General features: G+C 41.8%; 50 non-coding genes across 50 annotated transcripts; all 50 read right to left on the reverse strand.

Annotated features, from left to right (window-relative positions):
• Positions 1-105: 105 nt before the first annotated feature.
• Positions 106-187, reverse strand: Trnal-aag (transfer RNA leucine (anticodon AAG)). Its single transcript has one exon. It is a non-coding gene; the product is annotated as a tRNA-Leu (tRNA).
• Positions 188-423: 236 nt separating this feature from the next.
• On the reverse strand, positions 424-505 carry Trnal-aag (transfer RNA leucine (anticodon AAG)). The gene has a single exon. It is a non-coding gene; the product is annotated as a tRNA-Leu (tRNA).
• Positions 506-741: 236 nt separating this feature from the next.
• Trnal-aag (transfer RNA leucine (anticodon AAG)) lies at positions 742-823 on the reverse strand. Its single transcript has one exon. It is a non-coding gene; the product is annotated as a tRNA-Leu (tRNA).
• A 236-nt stretch (positions 824-1,059) lies between these two features.
• Trnal-uag (transfer RNA leucine (anticodon UAG)) lies at positions 1,060-1,141 on the reverse strand. The gene has a single exon. It is a non-coding gene; the product is annotated as a tRNA-Leu (tRNA).
• A 236-nt stretch (positions 1,142-1,377) lies between these two features.
• Positions 1,378-1,459, reverse strand: Trnal-aag (transfer RNA leucine (anticodon AAG)). The gene has a single exon. It is a non-coding gene; the product is annotated as a tRNA-Leu (tRNA).
• A 236-nt stretch (positions 1,460-1,695) lies between these two features.
• Positions 1,696-1,777, reverse strand: Trnal-aag (transfer RNA leucine (anticodon AAG)). The gene has a single exon. It is a non-coding gene; the product is annotated as a tRNA-Leu (tRNA).
• A 554-nt stretch (positions 1,778-2,331) lies between these two features.
• Trnal-uag (transfer RNA leucine (anticodon UAG)) lies at positions 2,332-2,413 on the reverse strand. The gene has a single exon. It is a non-coding gene; the product is annotated as a tRNA-Leu (tRNA).
• Positions 2,414-2,649: 236 nt separating this feature from the next.
• Trnal-uag (transfer RNA leucine (anticodon UAG)) lies at positions 2,650-2,731 on the reverse strand. The gene has a single exon. It is a non-coding gene; the product is annotated as a tRNA-Leu (tRNA).
• Positions 2,732-2,967: 236 nt separating this feature from the next.
• Positions 2,968-3,049, reverse strand: Trnal-aag (transfer RNA leucine (anticodon AAG)). The gene has a single exon. It is a non-coding gene; the product is annotated as a tRNA-Leu (tRNA).
• Positions 3,050-3,285: 236 nt separating this feature from the next.
• On the reverse strand, positions 3,286-3,367 carry Trnal-aag (transfer RNA leucine (anticodon AAG)). Its single transcript has one exon. It is a non-coding gene; the product is annotated as a tRNA-Leu (tRNA).
• A 236-nt stretch (positions 3,368-3,603) lies between these two features.
• Positions 3,604-3,685, reverse strand: Trnal-aag (transfer RNA leucine (anticodon AAG)). The gene has a single exon. It is a non-coding gene; the product is annotated as a tRNA-Leu (tRNA).
• A 236-nt stretch (positions 3,686-3,921) lies between these two features.
• Trnal-aag (transfer RNA leucine (anticodon AAG)) lies at positions 3,922-4,003 on the reverse strand. Its single transcript has one exon. It is a non-coding gene; the product is annotated as a tRNA-Leu (tRNA).
• A 236-nt stretch (positions 4,004-4,239) lies between these two features.
• Positions 4,240-4,321, reverse strand: Trnal-uag (transfer RNA leucine (anticodon UAG)). Its single transcript has one exon. It is a non-coding gene; the product is annotated as a tRNA-Leu (tRNA).
• Positions 4,322-4,557: 236 nt separating this feature from the next.
• On the reverse strand, positions 4,558-4,639 carry Trnal-uag (transfer RNA leucine (anticodon UAG)). The gene has a single exon. It is a non-coding gene; the product is annotated as a tRNA-Leu (tRNA).
• Positions 4,640-4,875: 236 nt separating this feature from the next.
• On the reverse strand, positions 4,876-4,957 carry Trnal-uag (transfer RNA leucine (anticodon UAG)). The gene has a single exon. It is a non-coding gene; the product is annotated as a tRNA-Leu (tRNA).
• A 236-nt stretch (positions 4,958-5,193) lies between these two features.
• Positions 5,194-5,275, reverse strand: Trnal-aag (transfer RNA leucine (anticodon AAG)). Its single transcript has one exon. It is a non-coding gene; the product is annotated as a tRNA-Leu (tRNA).
• Positions 5,276-5,511: 236 nt separating this feature from the next.
• Trnal-uag (transfer RNA leucine (anticodon UAG)) lies at positions 5,512-5,593 on the reverse strand. The gene has a single exon. It is a non-coding gene; the product is annotated as a tRNA-Leu (tRNA).
• A 236-nt stretch (positions 5,594-5,829) lies between these two features.
• On the reverse strand, positions 5,830-5,911 carry Trnal-aag (transfer RNA leucine (anticodon AAG)). The gene has a single exon. It is a non-coding gene; the product is annotated as a tRNA-Leu (tRNA).
• A 236-nt stretch (positions 5,912-6,147) lies between these two features.
• On the reverse strand, positions 6,148-6,229 carry Trnal-aag (transfer RNA leucine (anticodon AAG)). The gene has a single exon. It is a non-coding gene; the product is annotated as a tRNA-Leu (tRNA).
• A 236-nt stretch (positions 6,230-6,465) lies between these two features.
• Trnal-uag (transfer RNA leucine (anticodon UAG)) lies at positions 6,466-6,547 on the reverse strand. Its single transcript has one exon. It is a non-coding gene; the product is annotated as a tRNA-Leu (tRNA).
• Positions 6,548-6,783: 236 nt separating this feature from the next.
• On the reverse strand, positions 6,784-6,865 carry Trnal-aag (transfer RNA leucine (anticodon AAG)). Its single transcript has one exon. It is a non-coding gene; the product is annotated as a tRNA-Leu (tRNA).
• A 236-nt stretch (positions 6,866-7,101) lies between these two features.
• On the reverse strand, positions 7,102-7,183 carry Trnal-uag (transfer RNA leucine (anticodon UAG)). The gene has a single exon. It is a non-coding gene; the product is annotated as a tRNA-Leu (tRNA).
• A 236-nt stretch (positions 7,184-7,419) lies between these two features.
• Trnal-uag (transfer RNA leucine (anticodon UAG)) lies at positions 7,420-7,501 on the reverse strand. Its single transcript has one exon. It is a non-coding gene; the product is annotated as a tRNA-Leu (tRNA).
• A 236-nt stretch (positions 7,502-7,737) lies between these two features.
• On the reverse strand, positions 7,738-7,819 carry Trnal-uag (transfer RNA leucine (anticodon UAG)). The gene has a single exon. It is a non-coding gene; the product is annotated as a tRNA-Leu (tRNA).
• Positions 7,820-8,055: 236 nt separating this feature from the next.
• Trnal-aag (transfer RNA leucine (anticodon AAG)) lies at positions 8,056-8,137 on the reverse strand. Its single transcript has one exon. It is a non-coding gene; the product is annotated as a tRNA-Leu (tRNA).
• Positions 8,138-8,373: 236 nt separating this feature from the next.
• Positions 8,374-8,455, reverse strand: Trnal-aag (transfer RNA leucine (anticodon AAG)). The gene has a single exon. It is a non-coding gene; the product is annotated as a tRNA-Leu (tRNA).
• Positions 8,456-8,691: 236 nt separating this feature from the next.
• On the reverse strand, positions 8,692-8,773 carry Trnal-uag (transfer RNA leucine (anticodon UAG)). Its single transcript has one exon. It is a non-coding gene; the product is annotated as a tRNA-Leu (tRNA).
• Positions 8,774-9,327: 554 nt separating this feature from the next.
• Trnal-aag (transfer RNA leucine (anticodon AAG)) lies at positions 9,328-9,409 on the reverse strand. Its single transcript has one exon. It is a non-coding gene; the product is annotated as a tRNA-Leu (tRNA).
• Positions 9,410-9,646: 237 nt separating this feature from the next.
• On the reverse strand, positions 9,647-9,728 carry Trnal-aag (transfer RNA leucine (anticodon AAG)). The gene has a single exon. It is a non-coding gene; the product is annotated as a tRNA-Leu (tRNA).
• Positions 9,729-9,964: 236 nt separating this feature from the next.
• Positions 9,965-10,046, reverse strand: Trnal-uag (transfer RNA leucine (anticodon UAG)). The gene has a single exon. It is a non-coding gene; the product is annotated as a tRNA-Leu (tRNA).
• A 236-nt stretch (positions 10,047-10,282) lies between these two features.
• On the reverse strand, positions 10,283-10,364 carry Trnal-uag (transfer RNA leucine (anticodon UAG)). The gene has a single exon. It is a non-coding gene; the product is annotated as a tRNA-Leu (tRNA).
• A 236-nt stretch (positions 10,365-10,600) lies between these two features.
• Positions 10,601-10,682, reverse strand: Trnal-aag (transfer RNA leucine (anticodon AAG)). Its single transcript has one exon. It is a non-coding gene; the product is annotated as a tRNA-Leu (tRNA).
• Positions 10,683-11,236: 554 nt separating this feature from the next.
• Trnal-aag (transfer RNA leucine (anticodon AAG)) lies at positions 11,237-11,318 on the reverse strand. Its single transcript has one exon. It is a non-coding gene; the product is annotated as a tRNA-Leu (tRNA).
• A 236-nt stretch (positions 11,319-11,554) lies between these two features.
• On the reverse strand, positions 11,555-11,636 carry Trnal-uag (transfer RNA leucine (anticodon UAG)). The gene has a single exon. It is a non-coding gene; the product is annotated as a tRNA-Leu (tRNA).
• A 236-nt stretch (positions 11,637-11,872) lies between these two features.
• Trnal-aag (transfer RNA leucine (anticodon AAG)) lies at positions 11,873-11,954 on the reverse strand. Its single transcript has one exon. It is a non-coding gene; the product is annotated as a tRNA-Leu (tRNA).
• A 236-nt stretch (positions 11,955-12,190) lies between these two features.
• On the reverse strand, positions 12,191-12,272 carry Trnal-uag (transfer RNA leucine (anticodon UAG)). The gene has a single exon. It is a non-coding gene; the product is annotated as a tRNA-Leu (tRNA).
• A 236-nt stretch (positions 12,273-12,508) lies between these two features.
• Trnal-uag (transfer RNA leucine (anticodon UAG)) lies at positions 12,509-12,590 on the reverse strand. The gene has a single exon. It is a non-coding gene; the product is annotated as a tRNA-Leu (tRNA).
• Positions 12,591-12,826: 236 nt separating this feature from the next.
• Trnal-uag (transfer RNA leucine (anticodon UAG)) lies at positions 12,827-12,908 on the reverse strand. The gene has a single exon. It is a non-coding gene; the product is annotated as a tRNA-Leu (tRNA).
• A 236-nt stretch (positions 12,909-13,144) lies between these two features.
• Positions 13,145-13,226, reverse strand: Trnal-aag (transfer RNA leucine (anticodon AAG)). Its single transcript has one exon. It is a non-coding gene; the product is annotated as a tRNA-Leu (tRNA).
• A 236-nt stretch (positions 13,227-13,462) lies between these two features.
• Trnal-aag (transfer RNA leucine (anticodon AAG)) lies at positions 13,463-13,544 on the reverse strand. Its single transcript has one exon. It is a non-coding gene; the product is annotated as a tRNA-Leu (tRNA).
• Positions 13,545-13,780: 236 nt separating this feature from the next.
• Trnal-uag (transfer RNA leucine (anticodon UAG)) lies at positions 13,781-13,862 on the reverse strand. Its single transcript has one exon. It is a non-coding gene; the product is annotated as a tRNA-Leu (tRNA).
• Positions 13,863-14,416: 554 nt separating this feature from the next.
• On the reverse strand, positions 14,417-14,498 carry Trnal-aag (transfer RNA leucine (anticodon AAG)). Its single transcript has one exon. It is a non-coding gene; the product is annotated as a tRNA-Leu (tRNA).
• Positions 14,499-14,735: 237 nt separating this feature from the next.
• Positions 14,736-14,817, reverse strand: Trnal-aag (transfer RNA leucine (anticodon AAG)). Its single transcript has one exon. It is a non-coding gene; the product is annotated as a tRNA-Leu (tRNA).
• Positions 14,818-15,053: 236 nt separating this feature from the next.
• Positions 15,054-15,135, reverse strand: Trnal-uag (transfer RNA leucine (anticodon UAG)). Its single transcript has one exon. It is a non-coding gene; the product is annotated as a tRNA-Leu (tRNA).
• A 236-nt stretch (positions 15,136-15,371) lies between these two features.
• Trnal-uag (transfer RNA leucine (anticodon UAG)) lies at positions 15,372-15,453 on the reverse strand. Its single transcript has one exon. It is a non-coding gene; the product is annotated as a tRNA-Leu (tRNA).
• A 236-nt stretch (positions 15,454-15,689) lies between these two features.
• Trnal-aag (transfer RNA leucine (anticodon AAG)) lies at positions 15,690-15,771 on the reverse strand. The gene has a single exon. It is a non-coding gene; the product is annotated as a tRNA-Leu (tRNA).
• Positions 15,772-16,007: 236 nt separating this feature from the next.
• On the reverse strand, positions 16,008-16,089 carry Trnal-uag (transfer RNA leucine (anticodon UAG)). The gene has a single exon. It is a non-coding gene; the product is annotated as a tRNA-Leu (tRNA).
• A 236-nt stretch (positions 16,090-16,325) lies between these two features.
• On the reverse strand, positions 16,326-16,407 carry Trnal-aag (transfer RNA leucine (anticodon AAG)). Its single transcript has one exon. It is a non-coding gene; the product is annotated as a tRNA-Leu (tRNA).
• A 236-nt stretch (positions 16,408-16,643) lies between these two features.
• On the reverse strand, positions 16,644-16,725 carry Trnal-uag (transfer RNA leucine (anticodon UAG)). The gene has a single exon. It is a non-coding gene; the product is annotated as a tRNA-Leu (tRNA).
• A 236-nt stretch (positions 16,726-16,961) lies between these two features.
• On the reverse strand, positions 16,962-17,043 carry Trnal-aag (transfer RNA leucine (anticodon AAG)). The gene has a single exon. It is a non-coding gene; the product is annotated as a tRNA-Leu (tRNA).
• Positions 17,044-17,240: the final 197 nt, after the last annotated feature.

A 17,240-nucleotide genomic window follows, 5' to 3' on the forward strand; every position in this document is an offset into this window, starting at 1 on the left:
TTTAATCACGTGATATTTTATGCAAATAGAATTAGTTTTCTGACTTGCATTAACCTACCGGAGCGGTATCCGTATTTCAATCTTTGCTGAAGCAAAAGAGGGAGATGGCAGCGGTGGGATTCGAACCCACGCCTCCGAAGAGACTGGTGCCTTAAACCAGCGCCTTAGACCGTTCGGCCACGCTACCGCAGTCTTCCGATATCAGCCTCCAAAAATAAAATTGAACTTAAATGCTTTCTGAGGAATTGATATGAAGCTAGTATTTTTTAAAAATAATCCTGTCAGGGGAAGTGATATTACAATTGGGAAAGTGCGGAGTTTAATCACATGATATTTTATGCAAATAGAATCAGTTTTCTGACTTGCATTAACGTACCGCAGCGGTAGCCGTATTTCAATCTTTGCTGAAGCAAAAGAGGGAGATGGCAGCGGTGGGATTCGAACCCACGCCTCCGAAGAGACTGGTGCCTTAAACCAGCGCCTTAGACCGCTCGGCCACGCTACCGCAGTCTTCCGATATCAGCCTCCAAAAATAAAATTGAACTTAAATGCTTTCTTAGGAATTGATATGAAGCTAGTATTTTTTAAAAATAATCCTGTCAGGGGAAGTGATATTACAATTGGGAAAGTGCGGAGTTTAATCACATGATATTTTATGCAAATAGAATCAGTTTTCTGACTTGCATTAACGTACCGGAGCGGTAGCCGTATTTCAATACTTGCAGAAGCAAAAGAAGGAGATGGCAGCGGTGGGATTCGAACCCACGCCTCCGAAGAGACTGGTGCCTTAAACCAGCGCCTTAGACCGCTCGGCCACGCTACCGCAGTCTTCCGATCTCAGCCTCCAAAAATAAAATTGAACTTAATTTCTTTCTGAAGAATTGATATGAAGCTAGTATTTTCATATAATAATCCTGTCAAGGGAAGAGATATTACAATTGGGAAAGAGCGGAGTTTAATCACATGATATTTTATGCAAATAGAATCAGTTTTCTGACTTGCATTAACGTACCGGAGCGGTAGCCGTATTTCAATCTTTGCTGAAGCAAAAGAAGGAGATGGCAGCGGTGGGATTCAAACCCACGCCTCCGAAGAGACTGGTGCCTAAAACCAGCGCCTTAGACCGCTCGGCCACGCTACCGCAGTCTTCCGATATCAGCCTCCAAAAATAAAATTGAACTTAATTTCTTTCTGAAGAATTGATATGAAGCTAGTATTTTCATATAATAATCCTGTCAAGGGAAGTGATATTACAATTGGGAAAGTGCGGAGTTTAATCACATGATATTTTATGCAAATAGAATCAGTTTTCTGACTTGCATTAACGTACCGGAGCGGTAGCCGTATTTCAATCTTTGCTGAAGCAAAAGAAGGAGATGGCAGCGGTGGGATTCGAACCCACGCCTCCGAAGAGACTGGTGCCTTAAACCAGCGCCTTAGACCGCTCGGCCACGCTACCGCAGTCTTCCGATCTCAGCCTCCAAAAATAAAATTGAACTTAATTTATTTCTGAAGAATTGATATGAAGCTAGTATTTTCATATAATAATCCTGTCAAGGGAAGAGATATTACAATTGGGAAAGTGCGGAGTTTAATCACATGATATTTTATGCAAATAGAATCAGTTTTCTGACTTGCATTAACGTACCGGAGCGGTAGCCGTATTTCAATCTTTGCTGAAGCAAAAGAGGGAGATGGCAGCGGTGGGATTCGAACCCACGCCTCCGAAGAGACTGGTGCCTTAAACCAGCGCCTTAGACCGTTCGGCCACTCTACCGCAGTCTTCCGATATCAGCCTCCAAAAATAAAATTGAACTTAATTTCTTTCTGAACAATTGATATGAAGCTAGTATTTTCATATAATAATGCTGTCAAGGGAAGAGATATTACAATTGGGAAAGTGCGGAGTTTAATCACATGATATTTTATGCAAATAGAATCAGTTTTCTGACTTGCATTAACGTAACGGAGCGGTAGCCGTATTTCAATCTTTGCTGAAGCAAAAGAGGGAGATGGCAGCGGTGGGATTCGACCCCACGCCTCCGAAGAGACTGGTGCCTTAAACCAGCGCCTTAGACCGTTCGGCCGCGCTACCGCAGTCTTCCGATATCAGCCTCCAAAAATAAAATTGAACTTAAATGCTTTCTTAGGAATTGATATGAAGCTAGTATTTTTTAAAAATAATCCTGTCAGGGGAAGTGATATTACAATTGGGAAAGTGCGGAGTTTAATCACATGATATTTTATGCAAATAGAATCAGTTTTCTGACTTGCATTAACGTACCGGAGCGGTAGCCGTATTTCAATCTTTGCTAAAGCAAAAGAAGGAGATGGCAGCGGTGGGATTCGAACCCACGCCTCCGAAGAGACTGGTGCCTAAAACCAGCGCCTTAGACCGCTCGGCCACGCTACCGCAGTCTTCCGATATCAGCCTCCAAAAATAAAATTGAACTTAAATGCTTTCTTAGGAATTGATATGAAGCTAGTATTTTTTAAAAATAATCCTGTCAGGGGAAGTGATATTACAATTGGGAAAGTGCGGAGTTTAATCACATGATATTTTATGCAAATAGAATCAGTTTTCTGACTTGCATTAACGTACCGGAGCGGTAGCCGTATTTCAATCTTTGCTGAAGCAAAAGAAGGAGATGGCAGCGGTGGGATTCGAACCCACGCCTCCGAAGAGACTGGTGCCTAAAACCAGCGCCTTAGACCGCTCGGCCACGCTACCGCAGTCTTCCGATCTCAGCCTCCAAAAATAAAATTGAACTTAATTTCTTTCTGAAGAATTGATATGAAGCTAGTATTTTCATATAATAATCCTGTCAAGGGAAGTGATATTACAATTGGGAAAGTGCGGAGTTTAATCACATGATATTTTATGCAAATAGAATCAGTTTTCTGACTTGCATTAACGTACCGGAGCGGTAGCCGTATTTCAATCTTTGCAGAAGCAAAAGAAAGAGATGGCAGCGGTGGGATTCGACCCCACGCCTCCGAAGAGACTGGTGCCTTAAACCAGCGCCTTAGACCGCTCGGCCACGCTACCGCAGTCTTCCGACATCAGCCTCCAAAAATAAAATTGAACTTAAATGCTTTCTTAGGAATTGATATGAAGCTAGTATTTTTAAAAAATAATCCTGTTAGGGGAAGTGATATTACAATTGGGAAAGTGCGGAGTTTAATCACATGATATTTTATGCAAATAGAATCAGTTTTCTGACTTGCATTAACGTACCGGAGCGGTAGCCGTATTTCAATCTTTGCTGAAGCAAAAGAAGGAGATGGCAGCGGTGGGATTCGAACCCACGCCTCCGGGCAGACTGGTGCCTTAAACCAGCGCCTTAGACCGCTCGGCCACGCTACCGCAGTCTTCCGATCTCAGCCTCCAAAAATAAAATTGAACTTAATTTATTTCTGAAGAATTGATATGAAGCTAGTATTTTCATATAATAATCCTGTCAAGGGAAGAGATATTACAATTGGGAAAGTGCGGAGTTTAATCACATGATATTTTATGCAAATAGAATCAGTTTTCTGACTTGCATTAACGTACCGGAGCGGTAGCCGTATTTCAATCTTTGCTGAAGCAAAAGAGGGAGATGGCAGCGGTGGGATTCGAACCCACGCCTCCGAAGAGACTGGTGCCTTAAACCAGCGCCTTAGACCGTTCGGCCACTCTACCGCAGTCTTCCGATATCAGCCTCCAAAAATAAAATTGAACTTAATTTCTTTCTGAAGAATTGATATGAAGCTAGTATTTTCATATAATAATGCTGTCAAGGGAAGAGATATTACAATTGGGAAAGTGCGGAGTTTAATCACATGATATTTTATGCAAATAGAATCAGTTTTCTGACTTGCATTAACGTAACGGAGCGGTAGCCGTATTTCAATCTTTGCTGAAGCAAAAGAGGGAGATGGCAGCGGTGGGATTCGACCCCACGCCTCCGAAGAGACTGGTGCCTTAAACCAGCGCCTTAGACCGTTCGGCCACGCTACCGCAGTCTTCCGATATCAGCCTCCAAAAATAAAATTGAACTTAAATGCTTTCTTAGGAATTGATATGAAGCTAGTATTTTTTAAAAATAATCCTGTCAGGGGAAGTGATATTACAATTGGGAAAGTGCGGAGTTTAATCACATGATATTTTATGCAAATAGAATCAGTTTTCTGACTTGCATTAACGTACCGGAGCGGTAGCCGTATTTCAATCTTTGCTAAAGCAAAAGAAGGAGATGGCAGCGGTGGGATTCGAACCCACGCCTCCGAAGAGACTGGTGCCTAAAACCAGCGCCTTAGACCGCTCGGCCACGCTACCGCAGTCTTCCGATATCAGCCTCCAAAAATAAAATTGAACTTAAATGCTTTCTTAGGAATTGATATGAAGCTAGTATTTTTTAAAAATAATCCTGTCAGGGGAAGTGATATTACAATTGGGAAAGTGCGGAGTTTAATCACATGATATTTTATGCAAATAGAATCAGTTTTCTGACTTGCATTAACGTACCGGAGCGGTAGCCGTATTTCAATCTTTGCTGAAGCAAAAGAAGGAGATGGCAGCGGTGGGATTCGAACCCACGCCTCCGAAGAGACTGGTGCCTAAAACCAGCGCCTTAGACCGCTCGGCCACGCTACCGCAGTCTTCCGATATCAGCCTCCAAAAATAAAATTGAACTTAATTTCTTTCTGAAGAATTGATATGAAGCTAGTATTTTCATATAATAATCCTTTCAAGGGAAGTGATATTACAATTGGGAAAGTGCGGAGTTTAATCACATGATATTTTATGCAAATAGAATCAGTTTTCTGACTTGCATTAACGTACCGGAGCGGTAGCCGTATTTCAATCTTTGCTGAAGCAAAAGAAGGAGATGGCAGCGGTGGGATTCAAACCCACGCCTCCGAAGAGACTGGTGCCTAAAACCAGCGCCTTAGACCGCTCGGCCACGCTACCGCAGTCTTCCGATATCAGCCTCCAAAAATAAAATTGAACTTAATTTCTTTCTGTAGAATTGATATGAAGCTAGTATTTTCATATAATAATGCTGTCAAGGGAAGAGATATTACAATTGGGAAAGTGCGGAGTTTAATCACATGATATTTTATGCAAATAGAATCAGTTTTCTGACTTGCATTAACGTAACGGAGCGGTAGCCGTATTTCAATCTTTGCTGAAGCAAAAGAGGGAGATGGCAGCGGTGGGATTCGACCCCACGCCTCCGAAGAGACTGGTGCCTTAAACCAGCGCCTTAGACCGTTCGGCCACGCTACCGCAGTCTTCCGATATCAGCCTCCAAAAATAAAATTGAACTTAAATGCTTTCTTAGGAATTGATATGAAGCTAGTATTTTTTAAAAATAATCCTGTCAGGGGAAGTGATATTACAATTGGGAAAGTGCGGAGTTTAATCACATGATATTTTATGCAAATAGAATCAGTTTTCTGACTTGCATTAACGTACCGGAGCGGTAGCCGTATTTCAATCTTTGCTAAAGCAAAAGAAGGAGATGGCAGCGGTGGGATTCGAACCCACGCCTCCGAAGAGACTGGTGCCTAAAACCAGCGCCTTAGACCGCTCGGCCACGCTACCGCAGTCTTCCGATATCAGCCTCCAAAAATAAAATTGAACTTAAATGCTTTCTTAGGAATTGATATGAAGCTAGTATTTTTTAAAAATAATCCTGTCAGGGGAAGTGATATTACAATTGGGAAAGTGCGGAGTTTAATCACATGATATTTTATGCAAATAGAATCAGTTTTCTGACTTGCATTAACGTACCGGAGCGGTAGCCGTATTTCAATCTTTGCTGAAGCAAAAGAAGGAGATGGCAGCGGTGGGATTCGAACCCACGCCTCCGAAGAGACTGGTGCCTTAAACCAGCGCCTTAGACCGCTCGGCCACGCTACCGCAGTCTTCCGATCTCAGCCTCCAAAAATAAAATTGAACTTAATTTATTTCTGAAGAATTGATATGAAGCTAGTATTTTCATATAATAATCCTGTCAAGGGAAGAGATATTACAATTGGGAAAGTGCGGAGTTTAATCACATGATATTTTATGCAAATAGAATCAGTTTTCTGACTTGCATTAACGTACCGGAGCGGTAGCCGTATTTCAATCTTTGCTGAAGCAAAAGAGGGAGATGGCAGCGGTGGGATTCGAACCCACGCCTCCGAAGAGACTGGTGCCTTAAACCAGCGCCTTAGACCGTTCGGCCACTCTACCGCAGTCTTCCGATATCAGCCTCCAAAAATAAAATTGAACTTAAATGCTTTCTTAGGAATTGATATGAAGCTAGTATTTTTTAAAAATAATCCTGTCAGGGGAAGTGATATTACAATTGGGAAAGTGCGGAGTTTAATCACATGATATTTTATGCAAATAGAATCAGTTTTCTGACTTGCATTAACGTACCGGAGCGGTAGCCGTATTTCAATCTTTGCTAAAGCAAAAGAAGGAGATGGCAGCGGTGGGATTCGAACCCACGCCTCCGAAGAGACTGGTGCCTAATACCAGCGCCTTAGACCGCTCGGCCACGCTACCGCAGTCTTCCGATATCAGCCTACAAAAATAAAATTGAACTTAATTTATTTCTGAAGAATTGATATGAAGCTAGTATTTTCATATAATAATCCTGTCAAGGGAAGTGATATTACAATTGGGAAAGTGCGGAGTTTAATCACATGATATTTTATGCAAATAGAATCAGTTTTCTCACTTGCATTAACGTACCGGAGCGGTAGCCGTATTTCAATCTTTGCTGAAGCAAAAGAGGGAGATGGCAGCGGTGGGATTCGAACCCACGCCTCCGAAGAGACTGGTGCCTTAAACCAGCGCCTTAGACAGCTCGGCCACGCTACCGCAGTCTTCCTATATGAGCCTACAAAAATAAAATTGAACTTAATTTCTTTCTGAAGAATTGATATGAAGCTAGTATTTTCATATAATAATCCTGTCAAGGGAAGTGATATTACAATTGGGAAAGTGCGGAGTTTAATCACATGATATTTTATGCAAATAGAATCAGTTTTCTGACTTGCATTAACGTACCGGAGTGGTAGCCGTATTTCAATCTTTGCTGAAGCAAAAGAAGGAGATGGCAGCGGTGGGATTCGAACCCACGCCTCCGAAGAGACTGGTGCCTAAAACCAGCGCCTTAGACCGCTCGGCCACGCTACCGCAGTCTTCCGATATCAGCCTACAAAAATAAAATTTAACTTAATTTCTTTCTGAAGAATTGATATGAAGCTAGTATTTTCATATAATAATCCTGTCAAGGGAAGTGATATTACAATTGGGAAAGTGCGGAGTTTAATCACATGATATTTTATGCAAATAGAATCAGTTTTCTGACTTGCATTAACGTACCGGAGCGGTAGCCGTATTTCAATCTTTGCTGAAGCAAAAGAAGGAGATGGCAGCGGTGGGATTCGAACCCACGCCTCCGAAGAGACTGGTGCCTAAAACCAGCGCCTTAGACCGCTCGGCCACGCTACCGCAGTCTTCCGATATCAGCCTCCAAAAATAAAATTGAACTTAATTTCTTTCTGAAGAATTGATATGAAGCTAGTATTTTCATATAATAATCCTGTCAAGGGAAGAGATATTACAATTGGGAAAGAGCGGAGTTTAATCACATGATATTTTATGCAAATAGAATCAGTTTTCGGACTTGCATTAACGTACCGGAGCGGTAGCCGTATTTCAATCTTTGCTGAAGCAAAAGAAGGAGATGGCAGCGGTGGGATTCAAACCCACGCCTCCGAAGAGACTGGTGCCTAAAACCATCGCCTTAGACCGCTCGGCCACGCTACCGCAGTCTTCCGATATCAGCCTCCAAAAATAAAATTGAACTTAATTTCTTTCTGAAGAATTGATATGAAGCTAGTATTTTCATATAATAATCCTGTCAAGGGAAGTGATATTACAATTGGGAAAGTGCGGAGTTTAATCACATGATATTTTATGCAAATAGAATCAGTTTTCTGACTTGCATTAACGTACCGGAGCGGTAGCCGTATTTCAATCTTTGCTGAAGCAAAAGAAGGAGATGGCAGCGGTGGGATTCGAACCCACGCCTCCGAAGAGACTGGTGCCTTAAACCAGCGCCTTAGACCGCTCGGCCACGCTACCGCAGTCTTCCGATATCAGCCTCCAAAAATAAAATTGAACTTAATTTATTTCTGAAGAATTGATATGAAGCTAGTATTTTCATATAATAATCCTGTCAAGGGAAGAGATATTACAATTGGGAAAGTGGGGAGTTTAATCACATGATATTTTATGCAAATAGAATCAGTTTTCTGACTTGCATTAACGTACCGGAGCGGTAGCCGTATTTCAATCTTTGCTGAAGCAAAAGAGGGAGATGGCAGCGGTGGGATTCGAACCCACGCCTCCGAAGAGACTGGTGCCTTAAACCAGCGCCTTAGACCGTTCGGCCACTCTACCGCAGTCTTCCGATATCAGCCTCCAAAAATAAAATTGAACTTAATTTCTTTCTGAAGAATTGATATGAAGCTAGTATTTTCATATAATAATGCTGTCAAGGGAAGAGATATTACAATTGGGAAAGTGCGGAGTTTAATCACATGATATTTTATGCAAATAGAATCAGTTTTCTGACTTGCATTAACGTACCGGAGCGGTAGCCGTATTTCAATCTTTGCTAAAGCAAAAGAAGGAGATGGCAGCGGTGGGATTCGAACCTACGCCTCCGAAGAGACTGGTGCCTAAAACCAGCGCCTTAGACCGCTCGGCCACGCTACCGCAGTCTTTTGATATCAGCCTCCAAAAATAAAATTGAACTTAATTTCTTTCTGAAGAATTGATATGAAGCTAGTATTTTCATATAATAATCCTGTCAAGGGAAGTGATATTACAATTGGGAAAGTGCGGAGTTTAATCACATGATATTTTATGCAAATAGAATCAGTTTTCTCACTTGCATTAACGTACCGGAGCGGTAGCCGTATTTCAATCTTTGCTGAAGCAAAAGAGGGAGATGGCAGCGGTGGGATTCGAACCCACGCCTCCGAAGAGACAGGTGCCTTAAAACAGCGCCTTAGACAGCTCGGCCACGCTACCGCAGTCTTCCTATATGAGCCTACAAAAATAAAATTGAACTTAATTTCTTTCTGAAGAATTGATATGAAGCTAGTATTTTCATATAATAATTCTGTCAAGGGAAGTGATATTACAATTGGGAAAGTGCGGAGTTTAATCACATGATATTTTATGCAAATAGAATCAGTTTTCTGACTTGCATTAACGTACCGGAGTGGTAGCCGTATTTCAATCTTTGCTGAAGCAAAAGAAGGAGATGGCAGCGGTGGGATTCGAACCCACGCCTCCGAAGAGACTGGTGCCTTAAACCAGCGCCTTAGACCGCTCGGCCACGCTACCGCAGTCTTCCGAATTCAGCCTCCAAAAATAAAATTGAACTTAAATGTTTTCTTAGGAATTGATATGAAGCTAGTATTTTTTAAAAATAATCCCGTTAGGTTGAAGTAATATTACAATTGGGAAAGTGCGGAGTTTAATCACATGATATTTTATGCAAATAGAATCAGTTTTCTCACTTGCATTAACGTACCGGAGCGGTAGCCGTATTTCAATCTTTGCTTAAGCAAAAGAGGGAGATGGCAGCGGTGGGATTCGAACCCACGCCTCCGAAGAGACTGGTGCCTTAAACCAGCGCCTTAGACAGCTCGGCCACGCTACCGCAGTCTTCCTATATGAGCCTACAAAAATAAAATTGAACTTAATTTCTTTCTGAAGAATTGATATGAAGCTAGTATTTTCATATAATAATCCTGTCAAGGGAAGTGATATTACAATTGGGAAAGTGCGGAGTTTAATCACATGATATTTTATGCAAATAGAATCAGTTTTCTGACTTGCATTAACGTACCGGAGTGGTAGCCGTATTTCAATCTTTGCTGAAGCAAAAGAAGGAGATGGCAGCGGTGGGATTCGAACCCACGCCTCCGAAGAGACTGGTGCCTAAAACCAGCGCCTTAGACCGCTCGGCCACGCTACCGCAGTCTTCCGATATCAGCCTCCAAAAATAAAATTGAACTTAAATGCTTTCTTAGGAATTGATATGAAGCTAGTATTTTTTAAAAATAATCCTGTCAGGGGAAGTGATATTACAATTGGGAAAGTGCGGAGTTTAATCACATGATATTTTATGCAAATAGAATCAGTTTTCTGACTTGCATTAACGTACCGGAGCGGTAGCCGTATTTCAATCTTTGCTAAAGCAAAAGAAGGAGATGGCAGCGGTGGGATTCGAACCCACGCCTCCGAAGAGACTGGTGCCTAAAACCAGCGCCTTAGACCGCTCGGCCACGCTACCGCAGTCTTCCGATATCAGCCTCCAAAAATAAAATTGAACTTAAATGCTTTCTTAGGAATTGATATGAAGCTAGTATTTTTTAAAAATAATCCTGTCAGGGGAAGTGATATTACAATTGGGAAAGTGCGGAGTTTAATCACATGATATTTTATGCAAATAGAATCAGTTTTCTGACTTGCATTAACGTACCGGAGCGGTAGCCGTATTTCAATCTTTGCTGAAGCAAAAGAAGGAGATGGCAGCGGTGGGATTCGAACCCACGCCTCCGAAGAGACTGGTGCCTTAAACCAGCGCCTTAGACCGCTCGGCCACGCTACCGCAGTCTTCCGATCTCAGCCTCCAAAAATAAAATTGAACTTAATTTATTTCTGAAGAATTGATATGAAGCTAGTATTTTCATATAATAATCCTGTCAAGGGAAGAGATATTACAATTGGGAAAGTGCGGAGTTTAATCACATGATATTTTATGCAAATAGAATCAGTTTTCTGACTTGCATTAACGTACCGGAGCGGTAGCCGTATTTCAATCTTTGCTGAAGCAAAAGAGGGAGATGGCAGCGGTGGGATTCGAACCCACGCCTCCGAAGAGACTGGTGCCTTAAACCAGCGCCTTAGAAAGTTCGGCCACTCTACCGCAGTCTTCCGATATCAGCCTCCAAAAATAAAATTGAACTTAATTTCTTTCTGAAGAATTGATATGAAGCTAGTATTTTCATATAATAATGCTGTCAAGGGAAGAGATATTACAATTGGGAAAGTGCGGAGTTTAATCACATGATATTTTATGCAAATAGAATCAGTTTTCTGACTTGCATTAACGTAACGGAGCGGTAGCCGTATTTCAATCTTTGCTGAAGCAAAAGAGGGAGATGGCAGCGGTGGGATTCGAACCCACACCTCCGAAGAGACTGGTGCCTTAAACCAGCGCCTTAGACCGTTCGGCCACGTTACCGCAGTCTTCCGATATCAGCCTCCAAAAATAAAATTGAACTTAAATGCTTTCTTAGGAATTGATATGAAGCTAGTATTTTTTAAAAATAATCCTGTCAGGGGAAGTGATATTACAATTGGGAAAGTGCGGAGTTTAATCACATGATATTTTATGCAAATAGAATCAGTTTTCTGACTTGCATTAACGTACCGGAGCGGTAGCCGTATTTCAATCTTTGCTAAAGCAAAAGAAGGAGATGGCAGCGGTGGGATTCGAACCCACGCCTCCGAAGAGACTGGTGCCTAATACCAGCGCCTTAGACCGCTCGGCCACGCTACCGCAGTCTTCCGATATCAGCCTACAAAAATAAAATTGAACTTAATTTCTTTCTGAAGAATTGATATGAAGCTAGTATTTTCATATAATAATCCTGTCAAGGGAAGTGATATTACAATTGGGAAAGTGCGGAGTTTAATCACATGATATTTTATGCAAATAGAATCAGTTTTCTCACTTGCATTAACGTACCGGAGCGGTAGCCGTATTTCAATCTTTGCTGAAGCAAAAGAGGGAGATGGCAGCGGTGGGATTCGAACCCACGCCTCCGAAGAGACTGGTGCCTTAAACCAGCGCCTTAGACAGCTCGGCCACGCTACCGCAGTCTTCCTATATGAGCCTACAAAAATAAAATTGAACTTAATTTCTTTCTGAAGAATTGATATGAAGCTAGTATTTTCATATAATAATCCTGTCAAGGGAAGTGATATTACAATTGGGAAAGTGCGGAGTTTAATCACATGATATTTTATGCAAATAGAATCAGTTTTCTGACTTGCATTAACGTACCGGAGTGGTAGCCGTATTTCAATCTTTGCTGAAGCAAAAGAAGGAGATGGCAGCGGTGGGATTCGAACCCACGCCTCCGAAGAGACTGGTGCCTAAAACCAGCGCCTTAGACCGCTCGGCCACGCTACCGCAGTCTTCCGATATCAGCCTACAAAAATAAAATTTAACTTAATTTCTTTCTGAAGAATTGATATGAAGCTAGTATTTTCATATAATAATCCTGTCAAGGGAAGTGATATTACAATTGGGAAAGTGCGGAGTTTAATCACATGATATTTTATGCAAATAGAATCAGTTTTCTGACTTGCATTAACGTACCGGAGCGGTAGCCGTATTTCAATCTTTGCTGAAGCAAAAGAAGGAGATGGCAGCGGTGGGATTCGAACCCACGCCTCCGAAGAGACTGGTGCCTAAAACCAGCGCCTTAGACCGCTCGGCCACGCTACCGCAGTCTTCCGATATCAGCCTCCAAAAATAAAATTGAACTTAATTTCTTTCTGAAGAATTGATATGAAGCTAGTATTTTCATATAATAATCCTGTCAAGGGAAGAGATATTACAATTGGGAAAGAGCGGAGTTTAATCACATGATATTTTATGCAAATAGAATCAGTTTTCGGACTTGCATTAACGTACCGGAGCGGTAGCCGTATTTCAATCTTTGCTGAAGCAAAAGAAGGAGATGGCAGCGGTGGGATTCAAACCCACGCCTCCGAAGAGACTGGTGCCTAAAACCATCGCCTTAGACCGCTCGGCCACGCTACCGCAGTCTTCCGATATCAGCCTCCAAAAATAAAATTGAACTTAATTTCTTTCTGAAGAATTGATATGAAGCTAGTATTTTCATATAATAATCCTGTCAAGGGAAGTGATATTACAATTGGGAAAGTGCGGAGTTTAATCACATGATATTTTATGCAAATAGAATCAGTTTTCTGACTTGCATTAACGTACCGGAGCGGTAGCCGTATTTCAATCTTTGCTGAAGCAAAAGAAGGAGATGGCAGCGGTGGGATTCGAACCCACGCCTCCGAAGAGACTGGTGCCTTAAACCAGCGCCTTAGACCGCTCGGCCACGCTACCGCAGTCTTCCGATATCAGCCTCCAAAAATAAAATTGAACTTAATTTATTTCTGAAGAATTGATATGAAGCTAGTATTTTCATATAATAATCCTGTCAAGGGAAGAGATATTACAATTGGGAAAGTGGGGAGTTTAATCACATGATATTTTATGCAAATAGAATCAGTTTTCTGACTTGCATTAACGTACCGGAGCGGTAGCCGTATTTCAATCTTTGCTGAAGCAAAAGAGGGAGATGGCAGCGGTGGGATTCGAACCCACGCCTCCGAAGAGACTGGTGCCTTAAACCAGCGCCTTAGACCGTTCGGCCACTCTACCGCAGTCTTCCGATATCAGCCTCCAAAAATAAAATTGAACTTAATTTCTTTCTGAAGAATTGATATGAAGCTAGTATTTTCATATATTAATGCTGTCAAGGGAAGAGATATTACAATTGGGAAAGTGCGGAGTTTAATCACATGATATTTTATGCAAATAGAATCAGTTTTCTGACTTGCATTAACGTACCGGAGCGGTAGCCGTATTTCAATCTTTGCTAAAGCAAAAGAAGGAGATGGCAGCGGTGGGATTCGAACCTACGCCTCCGAAGAGACTGGTGCCTAAAACCAGCGCCTTAGACCGCTCGGCCACGCTACCGCAGTCTTTTGATATCAGCCTCCAAAAATAAAATTGAACTTAATTTCTTTCTGAAGAATTGATATGAAGCTAGTATTTTCATATAATAATCCTGTCAAGGGAAGTGATATTACAATTGGGAAAGTGCGGAGTTTAATCACATGATATTTTATGCAAATAGAATCAGTTTTCTCACTTGCATTAACGTACCGGAGCGGTAGCCGTATTTCAATCTTTGCTGAAGCAAAAGAGGGAGATGGCAGCGGTGGGATTCGAACCCACGCCTCCGAAGAGACAGGTGCCTTAAAACAGCGCCTTAGACAGCTCGGCCACGCTACCGCAGTCTTCCTATATGAGCCTACAAAAATAAAATTGAACTTAATTTCTTTCTGAAGAATTGATATGAAGCTAGTATTTTCATATAATAATTCTGTCAAGGGAAGTGATATTACAATTGGGAAAGTGCGGAGTTTAATCACATGATATTTTATGCAAATAGAATCAGTTTTCTGACTTGCATTAACGTACCGGAGTGGTAGCCGTATTTCAATCTTTGCTGAAGCAAAAGAAGGAGATGGCAGCGGTGGGATTCGAACCCACGCCTCCGAAGAGACTGGTGCCTTAAACCAGCGCCTTAGACCGCTCGGCCACGCTACCGCAGTCTTCCGAATTCAGCCTCCAAAAATAAAATTGAACTTAAATGTTTTCTTAGGAATTGATATGAAGCTAGTATTTTTTAAAAATAATCCCGTTAGGTTGAAGTAATATTACAATTGGGAAAGTGCGGAGTTTAATCACATGATATTTTATGCAAATAGAATCAGTTTTCTCACTTGCATTAACGTACCGGAGCGGTAGCCGTATTTCAATCTTTGCTGAAGCAAAAGAGGGAGATGGCAGCGGTGGGATTCGAACCCACGCCTCCGAAGAGACTGGTGCCTTAAACCAGCGCCTTAGACAGCTCGGCCACGCTACCGCAGTCTTCCTATATGAGCCTACAAAAATAAAATTGAACTTAATTTCTTTCTGAAGAATTGATATGAAGCTAGTATTTTCATATAATAATCCTGTCAAGGGAAGTGATATTACAATTGGGAAAGTGCGGAGTTTAATCACATGATATTTTATGCAAATAGAATCAGTTTTCTGACTTGCATTAACGTACCGGAGTGGTAGCCGTATTTCAAACTTTGCTGAAGCAAAAGAAGGAGATGGCAGCGGTGGGATTCGAACCCACGCCTCCGAAGAGACTGGTGCCTAAAACCAGCGCCTTAGACCGCTCGGCCACGCTACCGCAGTCTTCCGATATCAGCCTCCAAAAATAAAATTGAACTTAATTTCTTTCTGAAGAATTGATATGAAGCTAGTATTTTCATATAATAATCCTGTCAAGGGAAGTGATATTACAATTGGGAAAGTGCGGAGTTTAATCACATGATATTTTATGCAAATAGAATCAGTTTTCTGACTTGCATTAACGTACCGGAGCGGTAGCCGTATTTCAATCTTTGCTGAAGCAAAAGAAGGAGATGGCAGCGGTGGGATTCAAACCCACGCCTCCGAAGAGACTGGTGCCTAAAACCAGCGCCTTAGACCGCTCGGCCACGCTACCGCAGTCTTCCGATCTCAGCCTCCAAAAATAAAATTGAACTTAATTTCTTTCTGAAGAATTGATATGAAGCTAGTATTTTCATATAATAATCCTGTCAAGGGAAGTGATATTACAATTGGGAAAGTGCGGAGTTTAATCACATGATATTTTATGCAAATAGAATCAGTTTTCTGACTTGCATTAACGTACCGGAGCGGTAGCCGTATTTCAATCTTTGCAGAAGCAAAAGAAGGAGATGGCAGCGGTGGGATTCGAACCCACGCCTCCGAAGAGACTGGTGCCTTAAACCAGCGCCTTAGACCGCTCGGCCACGCTACCGCAGTCTTCCGATCTCAGCCTCCAAAAATAAAATTGAACTTAATTTCTTTCTGAAGAATTGATATGAAGCTAGTATTTTCATATAATAATCCTGTCAAGGGAAGAGATATTACAATTGGGAAAGAGCGGAGTTTAATCACATGATATTTTATGCAAATAGAATCAGTTTTCTGACTTGCATTAACGTACCGGAGCGGTAGCCGTATTTCAATCTTTGCTGAAGCAAAAGAAGGAGATGGCAGCGGTGGGATTCAAACCCACGCCTCCGAAGAGACTGGTGCCTAAAACCAGCGCCTTAGACCGCTCGGCCACGCTACCGCAGTCTTCCGATATCAGCCTCCAAAAATAAAATTGAATTTAATTTCTTTCTGAAGAATTGATATGAAGCTAGTATTTTCTTATAATAATCCTGTCAAGGGAAGTGATATTACAATTGGGAAAGTGCGGAGTTTAATCACATGATATTTTATGCAAATAGAATCAGTTTTCTGACTTGCATTAACGTACCGGAGCGGTAGCCGTATTTCAATCTTTGCTGAAGCAAAAGAAGGAGATGGCAGCGGTGGGATTCGAACCCACGCCTCCGAAGAGACTGGTGCCTTAAACCAGCGCCTTAGACCGCTCGGCCACGCTACCGCAGTCTTCCGATCTCAGCCTCCAAAAATAAAATTGAACTTAATTTATTTCTGAAGAATTGATATGAAGCTAGTATTTTCATATAATAATCCTGTCAAGGGAAGAGATATTACAATTGGGAAAGTGCGGAGTTTAATCACATGATATTTTATGCAAATAGAATCAGTTTTCTGACTTGCATGAACGTACCGGAGCGGTAGCCGTATTTCAATCTTTGCTAAAGCAAAAGAAGGAGATGGCAGCGGTGGGATTCGAACCCACGCCTCCGAAGAGACTGGTGCCTAAAACCAGCGCCTTAGACCGCTCGGCCACGCTACCGCAGTCTTCCGATATCAGCCTACAAAAATAAAATTGAACTTAATTTCTTTCTGAAGAATTGATATGAAGCTAGTATTTTCATATAATAATCCTGTCAAGGGAAGTGATATTACAATTGGGAAAGTGCGGAGTTTAATCACATGATATTTTATGCAAATAGAATCAGTTTTCTCACTTGCATTAACGTACCGGAGCGGTAGCCGTATTTCAATCTTTGCTGAGGCAAAAGAGGGAGATGGCAGCGGTGGGATTCGAACCCACGCCTCCGAAGAGACTGGTGCCTTAAACCAGCGCCTTAGACCGCTCGTCCACGCTACCGCAGTCTTCCTATATGAGCCTACAAAAATAAAATTGAACTTAATTTCTTTCTGAAGAATTGATATGAAGCTAGTATTTTCATATAATAATCCTGTCAAGGGAAGTGATATTACAATTGGGAAAGTGCGGAGTTTAATCACATGATATTTTATGCAAATAGAATCAGTTTTCTGACTTGCATTAACGTACCGGAGTGG

This window comes from Argiope bruennichi, chromosome 3 (genome assembly GCF_947563725.1).
Source record: "Argiope bruennichi chromosome 3, qqArgBrue1.1, whole genome shotgun sequence".
Classification (NCBI taxonomy): Eukaryota; Metazoa; Arthropoda; class Arachnida; order Araneae; family Araneidae; genus Argiope; species Argiope bruennichi.